This window comes from Tenrec ecaudatus, chromosome 4, assembly GCF_050624435.1.
Source record: "Tenrec ecaudatus isolate mTenEca1 chromosome 4, mTenEca1.hap1, whole genome shotgun sequence".
Classification (NCBI taxonomy): domain Eukaryota; kingdom Metazoa; phylum Chordata; class Mammalia; order Afrosoricida; family Tenrecidae; genus Tenrec; species Tenrec ecaudatus.
Window position 1 is genome coordinate 91,400,656 of NC_134533.1, and position 7,882 is coordinate 91,408,537.

A 7,882-nucleotide genomic window follows, 5' to 3' on the forward strand; every position below is an offset into this window, starting at 1 on the left:
AATTACATATTATTTTGTGATTAATCATTATGCTTTAACTATGTTCAATTTGTAATAATGAAAATACATCTTGTATATCAGATATTTACATTATGATTCATAACAGTAGCAAAATTGTAGTTATGAAGTAGCAATGAAAATAATTTTATAACTGAGGGTCACCCCAACATGCAAAATTATATTAAAGGGTCACAGCATTAGGAAGGTTGAGAACTACTGGCCCAGATGAATTTGGGTTCAAGTTCTGGTTCAGTTCCTTTATACCTGTGTGATGGTGTGCTAGTAGCAGCATCTCCAGCATATTCCTGAAAAATGGGGATAATAACAGAGAACAGTTAAGAAGATTCATGGAATAATCTGTAAAACACAGGGGTTAAACATGGCAATCTACACCATCTGGAAGACAGCATTGTTTCCTGTGTCATGACTAAATTAGATCACACATACAAAGTGCTGAGAACGGGTGTTCTATGCAAACTGGCCATTATTTTCAATGGCACAACACACAGCACGACATTCTTAAGAAACCCACTTTGAATTTGCGAGTGACAAAATAATGATAAACACAGATGTGTGTGTGTGCGTGCCTGTGTGGATTTGTGTGTGTGTGCGTGTGTGCCTGTGTGGATTTGTGTGTGTGCATGTGTGTCTGAGTGGATTTGTGTGTGTGTGTGCCTGTGTGGATTTGTGTGTGTGCGTGTGTGGATGTGTGCGTGTGTGTGTGTGCCTGTGTGGATTTGTGTGTGTGTGTGTGCGTGTGTGCCTGTGTGGATTTGTGGATTTGTGTGTGTGTGTGTGTGCCTGTGTGGATGTGTGCGTGTGTGCCTGTGTGGATTTGTGTGTGTGAGCGTGTGTGTGTGCCTGTGTGGATTTGTGTGTGTGCGTGTGCCTGTGTGGATGTGTGCCTGTGTGGATTTGTGTGTGTGTGTGTGCCTGTGTGGATTTGTGTGCGTGTGTGCGTGTGCCTGTGTGGATCACTCCATGCAGAGATGTTCTTTTTCGTCTTCTTGCAGAGACTTGAAGCTACTCAGGAGACAAGGTGTTTGCCTCACAGCTCGTTGCCGATTCCAGCAGATCTCACACCAATGAACTACTTGAATGGCTTGTGGATTGCAGGCAGGCACCCCCTGAGCACAGTTAACGAGCCTGTTAAAAGAGGGAAAAACAATAACCAAATGCTTCACTGCTGACTCTAAGGGCCCAGAAATCGGACTTCCTGGAGAAATTACTTCTTGTGATCCAAATGTGATGAAGCTCATTTCCCAGCAGCTGTGGAGGAGGACCACGGGAGACCGGGCCCCGGGAGCCATCCTCCTGCTTTTGAGACCTATAGGGCCATACAGTGATCACACCATCCAGGTATAATCTCTACCAGGGATGGGGAATTAGCTGCAGGGGGAAGAAATGGAAGCTGCTTGGCCAGCATTTTAAATCTCCTGGGCTCTCTGCCTTGTTCCACTGGCCCAGTCTATTCTGTGTCAGGAAAAGCCAAGCTGAGCTGATGGGGTAGAGACGAGCTGGGAGTCAGGATGAGGCATGTAGGAGGGACTTAGGGACACTCACACTCGCCCGTGTCAGTCAGAACCGAGCATCTAAACCACGATGGCGAGGCCGGCTTCTTCTTGTCTAGTGTCTCCACCTTCTAGGGCTGCTGCAAAAAAATGCTACAGGGGACGTCTCCCTGGGGCAGCCAGAACAGGTTGCCAGAAAGACTGGAGACCCGGGACTTCTCGGGGGTGCTTTCGCTGGAATTTCCCTTCCTGGGGCAGCCATCTGGTGGAGGCTAACAGGTGTGTGTGTGTAGGATAACAGGTGTGTGTGTGTGCGCGCGCGCATGCGTGCATATGTGTGTGTGTGTGTGTGTGTGTGTAGTGGTCCTTCCCAGCCAATGCACCAAATGTTGTAAGCTTGGAGCGTTGAATGACCATTTTACCTCCAAAGTTTCAGTTGAGAGTCTTTATTAGCCGGCACCAGTGGCTGCAGGAAGACCAACACGTCTCTCAACCCCCTGCAGTCCCCTTTGTTGCAAGAGCTCAGTTTGTATATGTAAAACTCACATCCTGGCTGACTAAGTTGTGGATCTGGGTTTTCCATAGAGCTGTGCAAGTGCTCTACAGAAGCCCAAACAAGCGTGAGTTCACAGGAACACATGCTGGGAACAGTGGCGGCTGTGAAGGATGCTCTGACTACACAGTGATTGTGAAGGACATTTTGACCACACAGTACATTCCAGGAACATAGGCAGAGGAAGGGTCAAGAAAAGTTTAAAAAATCTTAAAATGGCATTTCTTATGTCAAGTCAGCTTCCTCTTTCTTTTGCAGAGCAACTGGTGGGCTTGAACTGGTAACCTTGAGGTTAGTAGCCCAATGTGCAATTCACTACGCCACCAAGGTTCCTTGGGCAGAGTCTAGGTGGTTATTAATACTCATGATCTGAAAGTCGATGCACTCCCAGCAGTTAAGACCAGGTTTGCCCTGGTCTAAATCTTTTTAATGACTTTGGATTTGATACTGTTAAACACATGTTTATGCATCCATTCACTTGCTGTCAAAAATCAGTATTGCTAACACATGCCTTCTTTCTCAAACTGTCACAGTTTCATCTCCCACTGCATGTTGTGGCATTGTCCTCTTTCATTCTTGTAACCCCTCCTTTTCTTCCAGAAAGCTTTCTTCCTGCAAGTATTGTGCTCTAATTTATACACTGCCCAGGATCTGTAGTGGGATACTAATTTCATTTACATCTTTATCTGCTTTTATGTGAAGTTGAAAAGAGTATTATGTGGGAAGAAATAATAAAAACGAGTCTCTGACCAGCACAAATTGCTACCACACTTGGCTGCTAAGCAAAAGGTTGCCTGTTTGCTATGCATTAGAGAAGGAGCCAGACTAGACGGCCAGTGGTTTCCATAAACCACACCATCCTCTACCTTAAGAGCAAAAGCCGGATCAGGATCACAACAGATGATGGATCTGTATAGAAAGGGAGAAAATTTAGAACAGTGCTCCAAATTCTCAACGAATTCAAGCCTAGTGGCACAATGGTTAAGATGCTTTGCTGCTACCCAGAAGGTTGGTGTTTCTAATTCACTTAGTGGCTCAACAAGTGAAGGATGCTTCCCTCAGAAGCACCACGGGGTGATGGCACACTGTCACTTGGGATCACTGTGCATGGGAATCGACTTCAATTCTGATGCAAGAACACCTAACAATAACTTTGTTGGGATCTTTCCCCTCGGTGACTGGGGCTTGGTCCTGCTTTCTTGCCTCTAGAGGGTAGAGCATCGGGGGGGGGGGCAGCCTAGAGGAGGGCGCTCCCCTTGTCTGCACTCTCATCCCTCTCACTTTCCATGGACCGTGGGATATAGCTGACTGTGGCCTCTGGGTTTACCACCTTTGATCCTCCTGCATCGGCAGAGATATTGTTGTACATGAACCGGACAAGAACAACTCAGTCTCTGGTAAGAAGCAAAGCAGTTTATTAAAGGGGGACAGAAAAGAGAAAAAGAACCTGCGCAGAGACCAGTGCCCCCACCCCCCAAGAGAGGGAGAATGGCTGGTGCCGTCGCTCACAGACTTGGGTTTTTATAGGGTGGGGTAAACAATGGGGGCTTTCAGCTGGGCGAGCAAGCAAGCAAGGACAGAAGCAGACTTTACAGTTAGCCTTGACATTTTAAAACTTTGCTTTTCTTTGAGATAGATGGTGTGGCCTGATCTTGCAGCTGTTATTTTCTGGCCAATGTTTGCTTGACCTTAACCTCAGGGGGATTTCCATAGCTTGACACAAAATGGAGACTGCTACAAGATGGTTGCACTCAGGCTAACTATCACATTCCTCCCTGTGGTTGCTGCGCCTGTGAATCTTCCAGGTGTGAGCGTTCATAAGGCCGTGGCGGAGGCTCACCCTGGGCTAGCCGCTCATAAGAGTCACTTAGTACCAACAACTTGACAGATTGTACTCGGTCTTGTACAAACTGCACTAATTCATTGATGATTAGTGGGCCTCAAGTTAGTTCTGTTAAAAGCAAAAGCAGGAGGCCTGCTAGTCTGGAGATTAGGGTGGTGACCCATGGAGGCCAGCTAAACATTTGCTGGAGCCAACTTTCTTGGCGTTTTCTGTTTTCTCCTGGCTCACTTAATCTTTTTCTGACTAAAGCTAAGCTAGTTGTGATTATTCCTGAATGGTTGACATAAAAGCAGCAAGTCTCACCCAGAGCCATACAAAGGCTGCCTTGATTAAGAAATGAAAGGTTCAATCTTCGCCTGTTTTGTAACACTACTTCAGCAAGGGAATTGAGGGGGGTTTCTAGATAACTGACAGACTTCTCTAAATCCAGTAAATTATGATCAATTTGCTGACTTAGAATTTTATAATTTTCACTTCCTTGTATTAAGGCCGCCGTTCCTACTGATGCTGGCCCGGATACACCTAGTCCCACAAGTAAAGGAACCAATATGGGGGCTCTTTTGACTCTGGAATAAGTGTTAAAATGCTGCCACCCAGCTTCCCCTGAATACAGAAACACTTGGGGTAAAATATGAACTAATATACAAAATCCAGTGTGGTTAGAAGCAAGTAAGGTTGTAGAGAACAAGCAGGGAGTGATTCCAGTAGAACAAGCAAACCACATCCCTGGTGGGGCTGCTAACAGACAGGGTTCCTTAGAACTGGGTATACCAGAAGCACTGGCACACTACTGACTATACCACTGGGTTTTCCAGCTGGTTTGGTATCAGTGTCCCTTCCCTTGTAAGTCTTCCAGGGTTAGGGTGGACCTTCCCCGGCCTCCTTCCACCTGCACACACTACTGTTATTATTATAACCGGACAGTGTGGTGTTGGCTACTGAGGTGGTATCACTAGATCCAATTCCTACAAAGTAGGGTGGTGCCGGGTTAAGACATAGCCAGCAATCGCCGGTGAAGTTTGGGTTAGTTGTATTTATAAAAGCCAAAAAGGTTTCTAGGGTTTTTACTTCTGATAACACGGGTGGGGGTGGGGGTTACTTTGGCTTCCTCGGGCTCTGGGCTATGCGTGGAGGTTACTTCGGTGGTATAATTCTTGGTAACATGAGCAGGGGTATGGGCCTGGGTTTTACAGGAGGAGGATTTAGAACCTTGTTGGGTCCAATAGGCTGGGCAGGTTTTGTAGGAGCAAGCCGCTTTTGAATCGTAACTATAACACCAGGATCCGGTCCACTGACATAGAATCTAACTCCCCAGGTTTTTCCAGTTACCCATTCTGGTGATTGATGGTTTTAAACTTGCCACTTTATGGAGTTGCAAGCCCCTTCTTGGCATACAGACCAGTGATAATGTCCTTTTCTCCAAAAGTGGGAATAAGTATCTTTATGATTAGGCTCCCAGCCCCCAGCCACCATAGTTTCACATCCCCACTTGGCACAATAAAACTCGGTGTCAGGCTGGCATGAAGGGCCACCATCCCTGGGCACGCATATATATCTGTTGTTTGCAGCGACCATTCTATGCCTGCATCCCCACACCCATAACCTCTTTTAAAGGACCCCCCCCCCAGCCATAATGTGAAATGGGGTCAATTGCTATCTTTTGCTTAAACAGGGTACATACATCAGATTCAAAGGTCGGGGCCAGCACGGTGGGAGCGCTGGTGTTTATGACAGTGCCAGTAGTAAAGTCTGTCAGCGTCCAAATGTCCGGGTGCGGTCGATGGGGTTGGCATTGACCCCGATACTACACAGCAGGATTAGTCGAGTTAGGGCAGCTTTCGCAGCTTTACCGTGAGTGGGTTGTCTGTTTTCTGTATGGTCCATTTCTTGGGAACATGCCCCACCATGGTTCTCTTCACTTGGGTGCACTGGATCCATGGCAACTTGCCTGCAACCTTTACCGCAGTGGGAGTGGTGAGGATTACCTGGTACGGCCCAGTCCACCTTGGCTCGATAGCAGGGGTCTGGTGCTGCTTGACCCAGGCCCAGTCACCTGGGGTCAGGTCATGGAAGGGTCCCAATCCATGCGGCTGCTCCGATCAGGGATCTCCTGTGGTGTCTGGATGGTGGAGGCTGCGCAACAAGGCGTTGTTAGTGTTGCGGACTTTCTGCACAGCCTGTATAGACTTTAAAAGTTCAATATTAGTGAGGTGAGCCACTAGGTCGGAAAGGAGGGGTCTACCATACATAATTTTATAAGGTGCAAGGTTTTCAAGGTCAGGGGCGCAACGGACACGCATTAAAGCCAAAGGCAAGAGTCTTGCCCAGTCCTCGCCAGTCTCTGTGCATAATTGAGCTGACACGTCCTTGAGGTTCCAGTCACTCTCTCCACTGACCTGAGCTTTGGGCCCAGAGGCACACTGGAGCTTCCAGTTAATACGTAACATTTTACTTATCATTTTAGAAATTTGTGCCACGAAGGCAGGGCCATTATCAGAGCCAATGCACCAGGGAATGCCCAATCGAGGGAGGATCTCAGTGAGCAGCAGTTTGCACACCACGGTGGCCGTTTCTGCCTCGGTTGGGAAAGCTTCTGTCCAACCAGAGAAGGTATCTACAAAGACCAGCAAATATTTATAACCATACAGTCCTGGCTTTACCTCGATAAAGTCCACTTCCCAGTATTGACCGGGGGAATGTCCTCCCTCTTGTGGCTGGGGTGGCAGGTGTGTTCTGTGGGGGCTGTTTACTTGGGCACAAGTGAGGCATTTTTTGGCCATTGCCTGTGTCTGCTTCTGAAGATTTGGAATTTTGTATCATTTAGACTGGTACAAGTACAGTTTGGTTCCTCCCAAATGAATGGTCTAATGCAACTGATCCACCAATTCCCTGGCAATCGCCTCAGGGACCAACTTGCGGCGATCAGGGAGAATCAGCCACCCGTCAGCGTCTTCAACACAAGCTATCTGACCAGCCTTTTGGCTGGCTGGTGTGCCAGTTCCCGCTCCTGTTTTGAGTAGCAGGGACAAGTCGGCAGGTTGGACTGTAACAGGGTAAGAGACCACTTACCTTCTGCATGTGCCGGTCCCATTACTGGCTTTGGTGATGCCAATGCTGCCTTCTTGGCTGCCTGGTCAGCCAGGTTGTTGCCTCAGATCACCTTTGAGTGTCCTGTTCGATGGGCCTTGCAGTGGATTATAGCGAGACGCTTAGGCTCCCCCAAGGCTAGAAGGAGGTCTTGCATTTCAGCTTTGTGCTTAATTTCCTCTCCTTCGGAGGTTAGCAGTCCCCTTTCTTGATAGAGGGTTCCATGGACATGAGCAGAAGTAAAAGAATCATGGCTATCTGCCCATATATTGACATACTTTCCTTTTCCCAGCTTGAGTGCCCATGTCAGGGTGATAAGTTCTGCCTTTTGGGCTGAGGTACCCGGCGGCAGGGAGGTGGACCGCAGTACCTCAGTTTCCGTGGTGGCCGCAGCTCCTGTCTGCCGGACGCCATCCTTTACGAAGCTGCTGCTGTCTAAGGAGAGCTCCAGGTCTGCAGACGTCAGGGCTGCATCAGTTAACTCTGGCCGGACGTTGGAGATGGTTTCCAAGGTCTCCACACAGTTGTGGATTGGCTCCTCCCCAGTCTCGTCGGGCAGCAGGGTTGTGGAGTTGAGGGTAGTTGTTTTGGAGAACTGGACACTGGGCGGATTGAGTAACAGTACCTGGTACTGGAGCACGCGGGCATTTGTCATCCAGCCGTTAGGAGGGCTTCTTAGCAGGCTCTCGACTGAGTGCCCTCCTGTGACTGTAATGTCCTGGCCCAGCGTGAGCTTTGAAACTTCTTTTACCAGCAACACAGTGGCCGCTATGGCTCGCATACATCCTGGCCAGCCAGCGGCAACTGGGTCCAGTGTTTTAGATATGTAGGCCATGGGTCTTCTCCATGGTCCTAGGTGTGGCGTAAGGACTCCCTTGGCTACCCCCT